This window comes from Ixodes scapularis, unplaced genomic scaffold (assembly GCF_016920785.2).
Source record: "Ixodes scapularis isolate PalLabHiFi unplaced genomic scaffold, ASM1692078v2 PGA_scaffold0__279_contigs__length_252992795, whole genome shotgun sequence".
Classification (NCBI taxonomy): Eukaryota; Metazoa; Arthropoda; class Arachnida; order Ixodida; family Ixodidae; genus Ixodes; species Ixodes scapularis.
Window position 1 is genome coordinate 172985379 of NW_024609835.1, and position 18831 is coordinate 173004209.

General features: G+C 48.5%; 1 protein-coding gene and 1 pseudogene across 1 annotated transcript in view; one reads left to right on the forward strand and one right to left on the reverse strand.

Moving 5' to 3' along the window:
- The window catches only part of LOC8040305 (ATP-dependent RNA helicase me31b), a 58984-nt gene that overhangs the window by 27667 nt on the left and 12486 nt on the right, over positions 1–18831 (forward strand). The gene's annotated exons all lie outside the window — the stretch shown is intronic.
- On the reverse strand, positions 14665–15416 carry LOC120849580 (annotated as a pseudogene).

Below are 18831 nucleotides of genomic sequence, written 5' to 3' on the forward strand. Positions count from 1 at the left end.
TTTTTGTGCGTTCTTCAGCCTTAGTCTGTCTTTCTCTTGGGCCCTTTGCATAGTAAGTTTACCTCGCTTGAGATCCAGCTCCTCAGACAGTTCCTGTGCACTTCTCGCACAACCAGTGTTGAAGCGGCAAACAGCGTCTGCGACTCCGGTTTCCACTGTGAACAGCGATGCATGTTCTTCTTTTTCGAGGAGCGACCAGATTACTGAATGAAGAGATTCTGCCGAGTTTTGGGTCTTGGCTCCTGTGCATCTTTGCAGCAGTTCAGGATCGGACAGTCTCCTGTAAACAGGGAACATAGCCGTGGTCACATGTGGAGGGAGCTTGTACTTGTGCGGTGGAGGTGCTTTTCCTTCAGCTTCAGCCCTGCGGTGTGCACACCAAGAGTCCTTGCCAGAAGGGCAAAGGTCATGCTGAGGGTTCTCGTCGGTTGATGTGACGTGGTGGAAGGTAGCCATAATTGCTTGCTGCATGTCTTCCACTTTGCTTGCATTGCTTTTCAAGGCCCAAGAATAATAGTTAGTCAGGCGCTTGATCAGGTCTTGTGTGAGACGCCCTTTTCCACCCATTGGTTTTTGAGTTTTGTTCTTTTCCACAAGCCCCCGGAGTGCTGAACCCATGCGCTTAGCAACATGGTTCACACATTCCTCTTTGGTGATTGGGAACAACCCATACACGTTGTCCTGGCAGAGAGCCTGGTGCGTTCTGCAATCCCCATCCGAGACGATCGTCGTGTATCTCAGCTCGTGGAGACTGAGAGACCTCCGGAAGAGAAGCATTGCGGCTTCTACCTCCATTCTTCCGGACTTCACGGTGGTGTTCTGTTGACACTCATGTTCCTCCTTCCAATCTTGGTATGTAGCGTCACCAGGCTTGGGGCTAGTCTCGCACCCAAGACAGAAGTTTGAAAGAACGGCAGAGTCAAGTACGAGACCTGTGTAATACTCTATAACAGTTCCCACACCAATACGAGAAGAGTGCCCTCGCTTCTTCCACGACCCATCATAAACAACAGTAATGTTCCCAGTGAAGGTAGGATCAAGCTCCTTGTACACGTCCTTCACAATGGCAGCAGCTTCTGCACAGATGGTTGCCGACATGGCCTTTGCTGCCTGCAGAAAATACTTCTTGAGGTGCTCTTGATAGGTTTTTTGATGCAGCCCCCTGTGTGAAACGTTCAGTGTGGCAAAGAAATCATTTAGAGCAGTTTGGCCTTTGCCAATTCCCTTGATCGCTTGCATGGCTCTAATGTTGACATCAAACGCTTTTGAACTTTCCAGCCGGGGTGAGGACCAGAAAGCATTGCTTTCTCCACATGCAGAGCAGCTAACAATAAACTTCACAGCCAGGCCGTGCTCTGTTGACGTTTTTATAGTTAGGCCGGCTTCCTTGCATTGGCTACAGACAGACGCAGTCGCAAGCATGCTGCTAATTGTGTCCATATCTGTGACTACATACCGAGATGCAGTCTCATTAGTGACGGACACCTCGTCGTGTTTGGAAGTCAGTGAAAACTTGCGCTCGGTGGCCGCCGTTGTCGTCAGCTTTTCGCGGCCTTTCTCGACTCGGTCAGCAATTGCCCGCGCCTCATCTGGCTCCATGTAGCTCGTTTGCAAATGGGCAATCACTGTTCCACCTCCCACTCTGTCGCAAGAGGTGCTACATCCACTCTCTTGAGTCGAAATCACGTCTTGCGAAGGCAGAATCGCGGAACTCGGCGCACTTTCGGTGGTTTCAGATTGGCCGCTGTTGCACAAAGAGTTTCGTTTTTGAAGATCGGCGTTCCACCATTTCCGTTTTTTCGAGCCGAATTGTTCACGCGTTTTGCGTTTCTTCTTGAAAGGTCGGTTCGGCATGGCGAGAAATCACCTGCGAGCCCACGAATGAGATCGCACAAACCTTTCACAGCCGCGGTAACGCAAACGAAAGTGTGGAACAAGCGCGCGCGACGGCAGACGACAACAGGAGCGGCGAGCGGCGGAAGAGCGCACGCGGCGCGCGCGCCGAAGCGGCAGGCGAGAGGGAGCCGGTTGCCGTGGCAACGGCCAACGGAGGCGCGTTCTATTGTCACGTGCTCGAACGAGCCAATAAGCGCGGGTGCAAGGCGTCGCGCATTTCGACACTTTGTACTCTTCCCAGACAACCCAGGATCACCGGAGTGACTCCGCCGGAAAGCGAAGAATGCGCTCTTTCGAACGCGCCCAAGATGGAGGCGATCAGTCGCGCCGTTCGCGCTCGGGCGTTTTTTTAAATTTGCGCATTTTTCCGTGATTTTCATGCTCACCCAGTAAGTTTATTGTTAATTTTACATTACTTAGCGACTTTGTGAAGCCATGAAACTTTTGTACTGGTTTCATAACACCGAAAATGATATGAAAAAAATACTTTTACAAAATCGACAATTAGCCGATTTTTTGGTCCCCCAAACCCGCGTGCCCCCTTAATTACGTAAATTTGAGATAATAAGTGATTTCACATAAAAAGCACTAATCAAAGACAATACGTCATTTGTTTCGCGAGAAATGGAATTCGCGACTCCAGCAAAACGGACGCCGCCAAGCGGGAAAACCGGGAACCAGCCGGTCCAGGTCGATCCGCGCCCCTCCGCGTCTCTGGTGGCTTTCGCGGAGACGTGTTGTCGGCGCGATAACGAACAATGTAATTTGACGAAGGTCCGAATATTTCTTAAGTTTGCCTGAGTGATCATTAGTGTGGTGAAGCCTCAGTAGATTGTTTTCTTCTATTACGTGTTTGAAAGCCCGTTTACTCCACAGCACACGGTCGCGTGCTTTCGATTTCTTGGATGGGGAGGAATCACGGAAAAACTTTCTGATTTCTTGTCTGTCTCGAATCACATTCAAAGTGACGACTGCTTGGTAACTGATACTGGAGGGAACATCAACGTTGCAGTCAAGTGAATGGGAAGGTTTGATAGCTGCTTTTCTTGAGTTCGGTTGTGTTCGGTTAGCTTCAAGTTTGAGCCACCCACGCCGGTCGGTGCGTTGGCTATTCATTTTGGCTGCTTTTCGCCCAAAAAGCCTCTGGACCACAGTGAAGGAGTTGGGCTGATTTCGCAATTACTTGATTCAGGAAAACTTGCTCGCTGCCCATGATGAATGAGGGAAATTATCTGTTTTCAAAAGGTGGGAGACAAGTCTCGCAACGTTAGATGCTGTCACGGCATTTTGACCTACCGCGCCTCCAATATTTATATTACGAGGACGTCGAAGCCAGCAGCAATATACGTCTACATTGGTCAGGTTGACCGGCCACAAAAAAATACTAATTTTCTCCGTTCAGGATTCGAAGCAAAGTTAAATGCAGAGAGGTTCTGCGTGGATCTTCAATGAAGACTCTCTTCAGTTTGTCTCCGTGCTGCCGGCTATAGAACCATTTGGCTAAGTTTAAATAGTATGTCTCCGTCTGTCAAATACACTTTTATTCAGCAGCTCACCTAATAGCTAGTCAACTAAGCTCATATTTCAACCCGAAGAATATGCAAATATCGCTTTAGTGGGACATAGTACGTAATATAATACATAACCAGCTCGTCAAAATGAATTCTCGATTGCTACTAAAACCTGAATTGAAATACGAGTATCAGCTGCATAGTGGGGCGCCGGCGGGTTAATATGGTCCTTGGCTCAAGAAGCGGTTGCTTAATTTTCGTAATGTTCCTGCAGCCTGTGTTATTGGCCGAGCAGACGACTGGAGCTGTTCGTAAACGCGGATACGCACAAAAGCTCGATTTCGCGGACAGATAAGTCGCATGGTCGAGGCATGCGAGTTAGCTGAAAAGTTACTCTCTGTGGAACAATTCTGTAGTCATCGCCGCTTTCCTTAGATGATCAAAACTGATTAGTATATTACCGTCTCTCCGGAGCCCACAGTTTCGGTTTTGAACGAAATCTCCGAAACGAAATTTTGACACGAAAATAACAAAAAAACACCGGCAAAACAAAACTATGCTTTGCAAGTTTATCTGCACCGGCTACACTTAACCGTCTCAGTTCAAATGCCTATAAAATTGGGTATTAAACGAAAGAAAATCTGTTAAATTGAACGCGCCACCTGTTCAGGCGGCCCGGCCGAGCCGCCGCGACCTGGACTCAGCCGCCATGTTTGTTTGGTGGTGGCGCCCCCTATAGGTCGCTGGAGTCGCGAATATAAAGTTGAATCTCGTTAATTCAAACTCCAGGCTGACCGAAAATTTGTTTGAATTAAACAAAGTTTGAATTAGCGAAAGCTGACTAAATGGAGTACTTAACGTGCAGTGCTGCATTGGACGGCACATGTGCACTGAGCTAACACACGAGTGACGAGTTCAGGGACATTAATTTTTACCGATCACAAGGGGAAGTAATCTGATGCGGCCTGTGCGCAGTTCCTCCGTCGTGAATCAACAAACATTGCTTGGAACTTAGAGACTAGCTCTAACGTGGCATCCGCATTCTCCTGGCAAGAGAAGTAGCGCGCGGTTGTGTCCAGTGCCGACGCTCTGTCTTTTGCACTGGGGGGGGGGGGCCATTTCTTTGCTGGCGTCAGAATCTTTGCCACTGAGGGCTGAAGGGTCCTCAGATGGGGCCTGTTGAGGGCATGTAGCCTGAATGATCTCGGCGTCGGTTATTATGCCACCGGTGTCCGCCTCTGCATAGCTATCGAAAGTTGTGCCGTCCAGGAATGCAGTCTAACCTCGTTATAACAAACTAGCATCGGGAGCGGAAATTTGTTCGCTAAATGCAATGTTCGTTATAAAAGTACACACAAATTGACTCGAACGTTTGCGCCATCGAGCCTGTGCAAGAATTTGCACAGGGTATAAAAACGCGCTATCGTGGACCATGCGACCTGTCACTAAACAGCATTAAGGGGGGATATGGCCTGGGAGGGTCAACTTTTGAACCCTTCGCCCAATTTGGTTCAAATTCTGAGGGTTATTTCGGCACTATGAGGAAGGATAATCTGCAAAGTTTTAGCATTATTGGTCAACTTTACAGTATGCTACGGTTCTCGCACTTCAGAAAAAAGACACTTCATTAGGAAGTCTATCGTAGAAAAATAAAATTAGCTGGTGGCAAACTTTTTGCTTTAATGTGAAGAACAATACCCACAGTGCAACCTAGATAAAAAATAAATTGCAAAATATTCAATTATAACAAAAATAAGAACATCTCGAAATTTAAAAAGAAAATGTAAAATGTTTGTTTCAGAAAAAAATTTTTTTTTTTTTTTTATGAAGGAATAGATTTCTTGAACTGTGAAGTAGTCTATCTTGTTCCCCAGAAAATTTCAGTCCCAGAGAACCTTGAATGATGTCCCTCTGCATTCAGAATGTCAAACGATAGCTTTCCTAAAACAAGAATTCCTGCCAAAAAGTGAAACTGAGAAAATTGAGTTTGAAGTTTCAATTTGTTTTTTTTTTATTTTCGGACGATGCCAGACACTCGAAATTTACCCGAGTCATTGGTGGCACCTTCAACTACATGAGCATGAGGAGAGCAGTGTGTTGAGGCCCCCGAAGAGATTCGTGAGCTTTGTAAAACCGATGCCACAGTCTTTTCCAACGACGCCTAGACGTACCGCGAGTTCGTTCTCTCGAAACTTGCCGATTGTTGGTGAGTGCAGTGTCGCGACGATGTCTCCGCAAGTCGAGCAGCTAACAAACTGAAGGTTGATGCCTATTTCTTCATGCAAGCTCAGTAGTTTTCCGTGGCACTTGAGGCAGAGTAAAATCGCAACAAGAGTCTGCATGGCGGACACATTGAGGAGCCGTTCAGGGGCTTTTCAACGGGAGCGTCTGTCAGCTCCGGGTCGTCCGTTATCCCCGCGTCGAAATCGAGCAGGCTGAGCTTTTTCTCGAACGTGGTCAGCACATCCGATTCGGAGATGAAGCTGTAGGCTCCGATGTCCGCCAAGCACCAGTTGAGCTTGGAGATCGTGACGACGGCGGCAAAGACGGCGACGATGGTGCCGGCGGAGACGGGTCCCCGTCTCCGCCGGCCCTTTGTTTCCGCCGTTGAAAACGCCGGCCAAAGCTACTGTGAGTGCTAACTTTGGAAGCAGGCATTTCTCGGCAGAAAAACTACCGGGAACAAAGAGGGAAAACAAATCTAAACAGCGGCAAACTAGTGATACGATCAGAAGCGAAAGAAGCTGCCGATAGCGCGCGCAGGCGGCCAATCGTGAGCCCTGTTTCGGGTCACAACCAATGGGATTGCTGATATCATAGTTCCCACGTTTTTTCTGCTTGTATGTTTGGGGTTCTCCCGGGACACAGATAGCCTCAAATGTAGCAAGCTTCTATGGGCAGAAACTAGAAGAAACGGCACTTCCAACGAGGGTGAGATATCTCGGCTGCGTCGAACGAGCGCGAAGTAGGCCTAATTTGAAAATGCCGAACTTCGCCGTCTGCTCGCTCGGCGGGTCGCCGCGCGCGGCCTCGACCTTGCCGAAAATAATTTTTTGCGAAATAAATGCTGCGCATTTATAAATAAAACTTTCTGAAACTATGCTTCAGAACATAGTGAACCCAAATATAATATTTTTTGAAAATGCATATTTTCGGAAAAAAATGGAATTTCGGGGCCGTATCCTCCCTTAAAAAAATAGATCTGAACACAAGGATATTAATTTGCGACACGAGGAACGTTAGCTGGATCTATTACTCCATTTATTTGAAGACGTGATTTTGGGCTGGAGCCTCTTACCTGGAACCACTGCGCTGAAATCGTCATGGCCTAAGACACGCCAGACTGATGGCTTTCGTTTCAAGAAGCTGACCAGACGCTGGCAGATTTCGCGCCCTTATGTCCTTAAACCATGACAACAGGGCCTCTTCCACATCCGGGTCGAGGCAAGGCCTAAGACTCTTTCAGTCAGTCTTGACGGTGTTTGTATAACACTTTGATTGTCTTCAATCAGGATGGTAGATATAGTGCTTGCTGCAAGCTCAAAGTCCGCAGGGACGTTTTTTCTTCAGACCGCTGTCCACCGCCCTCAAAACCTTCACTTTTGTCTCCAGCGAGACAGCTTTTAGCTTCGTTGCCATTTGCAGCTCCGCTACGAGTGGCGTGGTTGGCGGTTGGCTTTAGTCTGCATTGGTTCTTGATGCCTCGCATAGAGGCCAGACGCGGTGCAACCGCCGTTGTTCACTCTGTTCATAGGTGACGCTACCTCCCGAAACGCGCTTATTTGCACATCGGGCAGTCCAAACTTTCGGAATTTTTCGTTTAGAATTTACTTTTTGTATTTTTTCTACTTTTAATAACCTTCGTGGTATTTTGTGACACAAGAAAACCAGGAATTGCTTCTCTATAACTGATAGTGCGTCAGTCAGATTTCACAGTTTTGGTTCCATTATATAACTAAGAAGCCCATCCAAATAAAGCATGACCAACCAAATTTCGTGGTTAGTTTGCTCTATCCGATAATTCGCTATATCAGTGTTCATTATAAAGAGGTTCAAATGTACACCACTGATGCTGTCAGGAAAGCAGTCGTCGGCAGACGAAATCTGCGCTTCCTCTTCCACGTCTCCTCCAGCTACAGGTTTGCCGAAGCCGCATTTCCGAAAACAATTGGCAATGGCCTCCGGCTTGATGGAGTTCCACGTGGTGAAGAGAATGTGAAGTGCGTCGAAGATTGATGGCGTGCGTCTTCTCTCGCTGTATAGACACAAAGCATCCTCTCCACGATGTGCCTTCGCTACAAGGTTTTTAAGTTCTGAATGACACCCATATCCATTAGCTGCAGCACTGATGTTGTGTTCTTTGGCAGGAACACCAAGCGAATCGCATGTAGGCCCTTGGAAGCAAATTTTCAGTTGTCTACAAAAAGCAGAATATTCCGGCCTTTTGAAGCAAATTTTCTATCACATGCATGGAGCCAGTCTGAAAAGGAATTCATGGTCATCCATGCCTTTCTGTTTGCAAAGTGATAGATGGGAGGGGTCCTCACACCTTTGAAGCAGCGAGGCTTAGCTTTTCTGATCACGAGCAATCAACATTGCTCTGTGCCTGTCACGTTTGCACACACAGTTACCGTAAGCCTTTCTTTGCTCCTTTTTCTAACAGCACATTCGTCGCATTGAAAAGTGATTGTTTTGTTAAAAGTGATTGTTTTGTTCAAGGGCAGTTTGTAATATACCGCCGTCTCGTCTGCATTAAACATCGAGCGAGAAGGACGCAAGGCACTCTTTCATTAACATTCAAAAACGAGCGTGTTGGTAAATACTTAAGCAACCGGAAAGAGTTGTATCGTCTGTTTGCGTCCCGAATTTGTGTTTATTCTTTCCGGTTGCTTAAGCACTCCTTCAGCTCCCCGGATAGCCACTCTTTGCATCTGGCTCTGACCACGTCCGCCTTCTCGCCACAAACAGTCTTGAAAGTAAGGCCGTGACGTTCCTTAAACCGTGACAGCCACCCGTGTAATGCCGAAAATTCTTCAATAGCAATCTCGCTTCCCAACTCGCATTGCCTTGGCTGCAATTATTGGCCCACTCAGTGGAAGGTTTCTGCTCTAAACTCTTTATATCCATCCACATGAGAGCGTCTTCAAGCTGGGGATGCGCTGACAACCGCAGGCTCTTCCTGGAAGGTTTATGCTCCTTTTCATATCCAGCGAAGGTGGCCTCCCTGTTCTTTATGTATGTTGATAGAGTGCTCTCCGTGATATTGTGTTTCTTCGCTATTTCAGTCTTGGAAAGGGCGCCTTGGTCAACTTCTTGCAGTGTCTTTACCTTCGTCTTGAGGTCCTTTGGTGAGCGATACGTGCCCCGGCTCACCATGACTCTTGGAATCTAGATAACGTCAGTCGCTCGGCCTCCGATAGCGCACTGTTCCTCAGCAACGCGGGAGTGCAAGCCAACACCGAAGAGCAGCGGCGTGAAACAGTCACCGTGCGAGAAAGAGAATAACAGGACCGCTCGTCGCGGAGAGTAGCAAAGTGCACAAAAGAGCGCGGCCACACAGCCGGGTCGGATGCGCCGCCGCGCGAGTTAGCCCGCTCCTGGAGGGCACGGTCGGCGGCGCGGGATGTTCGAATTAACCGGCGCAGACGTTCAAGCGTTTGAATTACCGGGAGGTTTTGTACATTGAAATACAAATAGTGTAGACCGGACCACAGTGTCAGTTGGAATAAAAAGGAAGTTTTAATTAAGCGTGTTTGAGTTAATGAAATAATACTGTATATTGTTCAATCTTGCTTTAAACGTGAGCAGAAGTCGACACCAAACTTTCAGCTTTGTCTGGCAACATTGGCCTTTGGCTGCCAAAACCATGGCTATCACGTGGTATGATATGTCAAAAAGCGGGCAGGATGGGGCCGGGCGTGTGCCAGGTGCAAGTGTCGTCTGCACAACTCTCTTGTCCACATTTTGGTTTCTACAGCATTTGATGTTGGCACAACCGCAGCATCGCTCTGTGCACGTAGTGTGAACAAAACTCCGAGGAACAATAATCGCCAACGGCGAGACGAGAACGGCAGTAATGATGCGGGAGAGGGCAGTACGAGACGGCTCCCAAGAAGCGTGCTGTGTAAGTGCAGAGCACAGAGAGGTAACATTGGGGACGTCGCCTGTTACGCTTGCCCGGAAAAATAAAAACAAGAAAAGGGGCACTCATGATGACGTTTAGCTCAATGTTGGCTACGCTAATGCCGTAGCCTTGACGTAGCGTTGGTTGCGGCTCAATAGGTGTGTCAGAGTCATCAGATTTCAGCAACTTGGTGCGTTACTAAGTTTGTTGGACCATTGTTGACAGAACTAGGTCGTAATATTTGACGTGTAATTTTCCTAGATAAAGCCAAAAAGGACAGAATTTTTTTTTTTTTTTTTTAATAATGCGGAGTTGTTTTTTAGTGGATGCCAATCTCGTAATCTGTTTATTATTGCTCTTGCTTTCCCCGAGTATTAGGTTTAAGAAATGCCTCCCGACATACTCGACGCGATGCGTTGGGCCGCGGCCGTCCTCTTCCTTTTGCGCCGCTCTCCCTGCTTGCTTCTTGTGCCTCTCGAAAGGACAGGTGTGGAGGCACACAAGCTCTCCTCCTGGCTATGTCTCTGTGTACCGTGACATTCAGATCTGCAGCATGCGCAATGTTTGGTATCTGTTCCCGTGACATGACAGTTCGCAGCAATTCCCCTTGCTTTTGTCTGCGATTTGCGCATGCAATGTCGGTTCCCGTGACCCCAGAGTTCGAAGCGGGATCTTGCATGTACCATGTTTACACAAATGTAAATTGACTCGTTTTTCAATTTTTTTAAAATCTGAAGGGGGGGTGGTAGACTTATAATCGAACCCCGACAAAAACGAAACAGTCGCAATATCAATAAAGCCTTTGCTTGTTACTAGTTCATCAGCTGTACCTGTACCATTGTGCTATTCTGTGCACTCATTTTACAAATTCGCTTTTTTTACTTGCATGAACGAGTACTATTAATGGCAATTCTCAAATTTTACCCAAATAAACGGCGGTGAACAGCGCGCAGTGCGCTCGACTCCTGGGGGTGGCGGCTCTTCTTGTAAGAGGCACTCTGGAGGCCACTGAAAGAGCCTCGCAGATCACTCCCTGCGGCCAGTCGCGGCTTCTTTTAGCAGTTATTCGCACGATTCACAGTCGCACGTCGTTTGAGTGTCGATCATGCTGGAGCGCTAACTGTTTCTTTTGTATTGGCACGCGTGATCCGTAAAGTTTAGGTTTTCAGTGCTCGTTTATAGCCATCCTTCACCCAGAAGCGACCAACAACTACGCTGTTCTGTTGGATGCCAGTTCGACCCGTCGGAGCGGTAGATGCTCCAGTGGAGTCTCCATGGTGCGGGATCTTAAACTGTGACGGCAAACTAAGAGGTTTCCTCAGGCCAAAGTTTGGATAGGTGGGGATGCCTTCTGGGAGTTGGAAGTGGGGCCTGCAACGTACGCTGCAAACGTGCGCAATCTGTCCCTACCCGTGACTAGCAACGCGATCGCCTTTGCAAGCGCAAAAGATGCGGTTGATGTTGTCATTTGCGAAGTAAGAGATTTTGTTAAACAACGCTGACGACGTGCTTCATGAATGTAGTGGTGATGATGACAGGACTGACATCACCAGTGCGAACAAGTCGTAGTCTAGTCGCGGACGGAGTGAGTACGACAGGAAGCAGCTTCAGTTATCCCGCCTCCAGCATGAAATTCCTAGTTTCGACAACGGCTGGGCATATATCATGCACCTCGCACATGCTTGCACAGCAGAAGCCCACTAGAAGGCATCGATAGTGTTGGAGGCTGGGCAAACTCTGTCTTTGGGCACCTCTTTCAGACGAGCGCATTGTAGGATTCATTGGCATTTTGAGTTCTCTCATCCTGCAGCATCTTGCCAGCAGGGTCTTGTCTGACAGTCGGTTGTACAGCGGCACGAGCTCTTTCGCTATGTCCCTTGAGAAGGCTGGCCGATGGGGGCGTGGAGCACTTGGCTTGCCAGCTGCTACCAGGGCTTTGTGGCGACTGAAGTGACACCAGGAGTCTTCACCCCTGGTGCCGGGGCTCGGCGTCAGTTGAGTAGCTGTGTAATAAGCTTGCAAAGACCCCCTTCTGCATCTTTACATCATCTGGAGCATTGTCCTTCAATGTGGTTTTATAGAAGCTTGTAACTCTCATCACGACATTGGTGAGCTTGCCTTATCCTCCAAGCCCCTTCTTGGTTTTTTTCACCTTGTCCATTCCAGCATATATACGCTTTGCCACATGGTTGACGCAGTCTTCTTTCTGTGTATCCTTGTCGTAGAGGCCTAAGCTTGCAACATGGCACCAGCTGCTTGCACTTCCATCGCGTTAAAGGAGTCCTCAAAGTTCTTCTGGCTGACTTCTTCATGGGACTTTGCCCAAGCTTGATATTCATTTGAATCTTTCTTGGGACCGAGGTTGCAGCCATGGCAATAGTTGCTCTGCACGAAGAAATCAAGGACCAAGCCAGTTTCGAGTTCGATGACTGCACCGACCCCAAAGTGCAACGTGTGGCCGCGCTTTTGTCATGTGCCGTCGTAACTGACGCAGACGTCAAGATTGTCTCAGTCGTCCTGTACTCGACCTTGAGACTCCTCTGCCTGCATCTTTCTCACAGCCTTCGCGACCCCCTTCATCGCGTTGCTTGCCGCTTCCATTGACGTGTCATGCGTCTTGGCTGCTATGTTCTGGTAGGTCTTCAGATGCATCAACGGTGGTGCGCTTATGTCTCCAAAAAAGATTTTTTAGCTTCGTGAAGCTCATTCCACAGTCCCGACTGACAACAGAGGCGCGCAGAGAGTTTGTGTTGCCGAGTCATTCCCACGGGCGCAAAGTGCAGTGCCCTCGCGATCTCCCCACTAGAACTGCAGACGATCACAAACTGTAAATTTGCTCCAGTTCCATCTTCTGTCAACTCCAATCCGCGTGTCCAAACAAGTGGGACACGCAGGAGTGGAACGGCTGCGCCATTTGTGCCATTTTGTGCCAGGCGCATTTGTCTGCGCCATTTTGTGGAAACTGCGCCACAGCCAGTACCTTGCGCCATTATGCACCAAATCTCACAATGTGCGCCAAACAAAATTATATTTTGTCTTGGTTTCGGTTTTTATAGACTCGATTGGCAACAATGAGTGTTCAGCTTGGTCGACCTTGCAATCCTTTGTTCTGTTTATTCTCCCCGTGTATCCCGAGTCGGAAGCGCGCGCAAAAACTTGGGGGATGGGATTCCAAGCGCTGCATCACCTGCGACTGGATTGTTATTCTTCAACCATCAGCAGTTATGCAAGTCGGCCGAGGTGAGGTCGAGTTGTTAAGCGTCGGATTGCCTGAGGCTCTGCGGCCCGGGATCCGGAACTCGGCCAGTTGAAAACAAATGGGCCAAAGATTCCTTTTAGTATATACTTCATCGTTAGAAGTTGGAACCGCATTCCCGCAAGATAAATTGTGATTTAATAGAATTGAAACGCGGTCTGATCCGAAGCCTTGCCGGCCAGCAGCTCTCACGCGAGCGGTAGATCTGCTCGGCGTACTTTAAAGGGGCGGTGCAATGATTTTAACACTGAGCGAATGTGCAGCTTGTATTTTTTATATTGTTTACTTCGGCATAAGTAAGAGAAAAAGTGCCCATCTTACCCCAAAATACCTCTATTTTGCTGCGTAATCGCAAAATAAAAAACACTTTTTTTCACAACCTGCGGCCACATGGTGGCCGCAAATGGAACCTGTGGTGTGACGTCATTCGGAGTGGTTTTTGTAAGTGATAGTGTTAGGCAATTGTAAGCTTGATTTAAGGTTAAGTTTAAAAAATTGTGTTGTTTAGGCATGCAGAAACGCTTCAAAAGCCTAATATTGCCGCTAAAATGGTATGAATTATTTGTGGCGCCATCTACCGCAAGTCAACCAAACCTGCCGTCGCCGTCATCCGTCGACGCCCGAGGCGCCTACGGCGGCTACACGAGCAACCCGGACGGTTTGTCTTTCCCTCGCTTGACGGAGTGCGTTGGTCGTGGTCCGTAGTATCGTGGTATCGTTATATTTCCTGGTGTCTCGACCTCGACTTCGACTGCCCGCCGTGTCGCGAGCATCTTGCGCTCGACGTCGCTCAGGCCGTCCGCCCATGCCGCCATGTTGGTCGGGAATCGGCGGGAGAGCGGCAAGCCTGGCGAGCCGGCGAGCGCTGGGGAAACGGAAGCCAGAAGAACCCAACCGGAAACTAACGCCACTCCGAATGACGTCACAGGCGAAGCTGGTGCCACTTCAATGTTGAGTTGAGGGGTGCCAGGGATACCAATTTATTTTATTTTTTTTTAATGAAAACTAGGGCAAGCAGGAAAGAATAGTTTTCGGTCCTTCGTTTTATATGTGGCCGGGATTAATTCCAGCAATTAATTAGCCAAAGTCCGCAAATTGTTGCACTGCCCCTTTAACCTTGCTCTTGCTAATCGCTTTTCTACGGGGCGAAAGCGCCCCATAGAAAACGAGCGTTTTCTACGAGGTGCTTTCCCGTGCAGGGAGGGGTAAAGAAATAAATGAAGAATTCGAAAGCCCGCGAAACAACGCTTCGAATGAGACCACCAGATTCACGCTAGGCCTAGCAGCCGCGGAGCAATCGTGTTTCGAAACTGACGCTTATCCTGGTTCTCTCCGTGTTCAGCCAAACGCGGCACTCGTCGCGTGCGTTACCGGCGAGTCAATGAATTTTTGCCGTTGTTTGTCAACACACGCTGATAAAACTTTTTTAGGGTGTTCATTATTAAGCATAGATGCCAAAATTGTGTAATTCTGAAAATGAGTCTTTTCACGAAAAATCTAATTCGGGGCCGTGTCCCCCCTTAAGAACATCGTAAGAAGAGGAGAAATTGGTATTCACGAACGCATTCTTAAGGGAAAAAGGGAAAGAGACGTTCTCGTACGGAAAAACTAGAACTTCGGGTGTAACGCAAACTCCCTATCCCCGCGAGGGTGGGCTGTTGCTATAGCGACAGCGTCTCCATCAACACGAGCAACCAATCGCAGAACACGGCGCAGTTAGGAGCAAGTGGATTTTTAGAGCTACAGTTCGATTTAACGAAGTCGAGGGGAGCCGCAAATTATTTCGTTAAATCGGAAACTTCGCTAAATCGGGTGAGGCATTTTTCAAACATTTATTTCGGCACAATCGATTATGTAGCGTAGCGGCATCCAGAAAACTACGGTGGCATCATATTTGCGCAGCGTAAATGCGCCGCCACTCCCTCCACGCTTCCAACAAGCCTCAAGATGTCCCCGTCATCCAGAACTTCAGTCGTGACGGCGTTTGCGTCGGCGTTTACGTAGTCGGAGAAACTCATCCCTGTCGGCACTTCATCCGCTAAGCGAAGGCGCTCCCAGGCATCTTCGTGCTGGTGCACGGCGCCCGCGCAGTCCGGTGCAGCTTCGGCAGTTTCGCGGCCTGGCGTACCGCAGCCAGAATTCCTGAAGCAGTTGACAATTACCGACTGCCTCGTTGCCCTCCAAGCCGCCGCCACCATCTCAACCGCCATGAAGACGTCTATCTTCCTATCGCGCTTCAGATCCAGGTTCAGAAGAACCCTTTCAACGACTTGACGCTTGTATGCGCACTTAACGCTACGCTATTAATAATCCCTCGGTCTAGAGGCTGGACCACGGACGTAGCATTTGAAGGGAAGTACCGGAGCTCCACGTTGGTGAGCTCAACCGCTGGCACGTAGTGGGCGGTGCAGTTATCCAGCAACAGGCAGACGTTCCTTTTCTGGCGGCGCATGTCGCTGTCAAATTCTTCGAGCCATGTGGTGAAAATGGCACGCGACATCCAAGCTTTTGAGTTTGCAACGTACTTCACAGGAAGCCTTTTCGTGCCCTTAAAGCATCGTGGCCTTGCGCTCTTGCCGATAACAAGGGGGTCTCGTTTGTTGCTGCCGTCCATGTTCACGCACAGCAAGAGAGTGAGCCTCTGTTTGCTGTGCTTACCGCCATGGCACGTCTGGCCCTTCAACGCGAGAGTTTTTTTAGGTAGCATCTGGTAAAAGAGGCCGCTCTCGTTGGATTGTAGACGTCGCTGGGAGTGCATTTTCCAAGAATGTCGAGCACATTTTCTGACAGCCAGTCGCCGACTACAGCCATGTTCACACAGCTCGCTTCACCGCTGAGCACCTTCCCGACGATGCTGTACCGGTCTTTGAAGCGCGACAGCCAGCCAGGACTTGCTTTAAACTCGTCATCACCCAGCAGGCATGCGAAAGAGCGAGCTTTTTGTTGCAGCAGGTCACCACTGACGGGAATGTTCTTTGCCCGCACATCCGTAAACCATGCGAAAAGGGCCTCTTCCACCTTGCCATGGGGGGTTGTCTTCAGTGCTTTTTTGTGCGCGAGGTTCCCAGATGAAGTGGTGCGGAGGATGTTGTCTTTCCCCTTCAATATTGTAGAAAGGGTACTGGCTGGAATGCCATGTGCTGCAGCCACGTCACATTTCTTCTGTCCACTTGTTACAGCACGAATTATGGCCGCTTTCTCGTCCAGAGTAAGCCTTTTTCTTTTCTTCTGGGGCTCCATGTCCAACCTGTCGAACACGCCAGTCACTAGGCCTAGCGGCGCGCTTGCTCGCACCCACCACGTCCGCAACCACAAGACGGCAAGGCTAGGCTGACTACAGGCCTAACAACTTGAGCCTGCAAAAGTAACTTGCGCTCAATGAGGAACTGACGTAAAAGAGGGACGAAAGCACGGGAAATATCCGCAGAAGAACGATAGCGACCTGATACCTGATTGCACAAAACAAGTTGAAGCATACGAGATAACCGAATTGCAACAGCGCCATCTATGGCATGCGACACGATGCTTTTCTTCTTTACTGCTGGTGCCATCTGGCGAATTCAACTCGGACTTTTAACTTTCGTATTGCGCGCGCAGTTTGGAAAGAGCGGGACTCGCTCCGCGACGTTGCCGTTGGCTCGTAATCGATAAAGTTTTGGGAGTTCTCTAGAACACGGATTTGAAATAAGACCTTTTTACCCTCATTTCCCGAAAAAAAGTTCGTTAAGGCAAGACACTGGTTCTAAAATCGACTTTTTTGTTTATTAATGGATTATAATGAAAATTAGTGTGTATATGTGTTTTGGCTTCCTCTTTTCAAATATACAATTAGTTCTGCAATATCTCAACTACTTTTTGGGTTACGAAGAAAATAATGAAGCCTAATTAGGTCCTTTCTTACGACTCATTAAGGAACTTTCTAATACAAATTTTTTTGCATAAGTGATATGGATTTGTAGCTAAAGACCTGTCATGCAAGATGATGCTATTTATATTTTTGCAAAGATAGATCATTGTATAAAACTAGTCTAATTAGGTCAAGTACACTATTTACAAAGCCTAACGAGGTCACATTATCACTAATAATAAAATTTCGGGCCCATACTGTCATACAAAAATAGCATCACCCTGCAGTTCACTTTTTTCTGAATTCAGCGGTATAAAGTTTATAGAAATCCTCGAAGAATAATCTCATGAAAACAACCGTAAGGCTAGGCATGTAGACGAAAAATGCGAAGCTGAGAAAATTGCAGTTCAAGTTTTGACACTCATTGCATAAAATTGAGTAAGGGATCCCATGCAATAATGTTCAGCAATATGAAGCATAGTTCTATCTGAACAAATTGAGATGAAAAATTCTGCAATCCGTTCACAAGAACCTTTACAAATAATATAAAACTGAGAAATGTCTGCAATGTAAAATAATACAAGAATGAGTAGACTCTATAAGGGACAACGGGAAGAGGCACCAAGGGTTGCACGTTCCGAAAGCAGATTTTGTTTGGCCCTGAAAAGGGCCTTTGTTCGTGTAGCACTTGAAAGGGGAGCCCCCTCACAGCTGTCCAGTACTGTAGTCCCCCGCTGTTCCAGTTTGCACTGGTGTTGCCTGGAGAACCTCTGCTTTGCATTGCTGCTGCTCTGGTGGGCAGCGTTGGCCTTACGCAGATTGTCCTTCTCCATGCTTTGAGAGCTTTCATGTCCACTACAATGAACTGTGTCCCAGCGTCGCGCGTCTGGCCTCCTGTGGTGACGCCGAGAAGGTCGAATTTGCGCTGGGTCGCCGACTTTTCCGATAGCGCACGCTTGCATTCGTCCGATCGTGCGACTCGTTGCGCCTGCTCGGCCGTGGAGTAGTATGCGGTGTCGACACGAACCGCGCTCGCAAAGCTCGACAAACTGCCGCTGCTGCATGGAGTCGCGATGTCTCCGGCTGATGTTTCCTGAAGATCCAAGGCGTCCGGCGGTGCCGATCGCGGTGGCGCACTTGTAGCAGACAGCTTTGGCTTCTTGTTCCACGGTCGCTTCCTTTTCCTTCCGAACGCTTGCCGCGTGCTCGATTTCCACCGAGCGTCGTCCGGCATCTCGAGAACTCGAAGCGAAACAAAACAAAACACGCGCGACTTTGTAGGAAAACGAACCAACAATATTCAACGCAAGCGCGCAAACGGGAACTAAAACGTGCGCTCGACCACGGAGGAAACAAAGCAGACAGGCCTAAGGAGACAGGCGGAGACGGGCCCAGGAGCAGACGACGCACCTCTCGCCAGCGCGGGAACGGAAAGAAGTAAAGGAGAAAAAGAGCGGAGGGGCGCGTTTAGGCCAATAGCAGGGGCATAGGCCAATAGCCGGCCAATGAGCGATCGCAATTGGGGCCTTCGAAACCCGCGGAATGCGGACGTTTCCCAATGTTGTCGCGATAACGAATGGCATGGGGACGTGGGGAAAATAAGCGGCTTTCCAACAAGACCAAGATGGCCGCAATCCGACGAGCGATCGCGAAACGCGCGGGGCGCGAAGTTCCACTTGTTTTCATTGAACTTGCTGTGTTAGGGCTCTGCGGGGACATCGTAAATATTATTTTTTTCATGCTTAGACATTGAATTCGACATTGAAACTTTGCAGGCAGGTACCTTAGACTACAATTAATCCAAATATGTGAATTTTGAAAAACGTGAAATTTCGCGTTTTTTGATTATCTTAAGACCCGCGTCTCCCCTTAAATCGGGACAGATCACGAAATTGACTTCGTTATTTCGAGTTAGTAAAAGCATTGAACCCTATGGGCGTCTGTTGGGGAATCGAGATATCTTCGGTAAATCGGGAACTTTGTTAAATCGGGCTTCGTTAAATCGGGTTTTGACTGTAGTAACAAATGTGTCCTGTGTGTGTGCACAATTGGCTCCCAATTCCCCCCCCCCCCCCCTAGTTTCCTTGTACAACGCCTACGCACACACACACAGATTTTTAATAACAAACACAGGTGGTCTTTATGCCACCATTTGTCTGGGGTTCGTGTCCGTGCAGTGATTTGTTAACGCCAACAC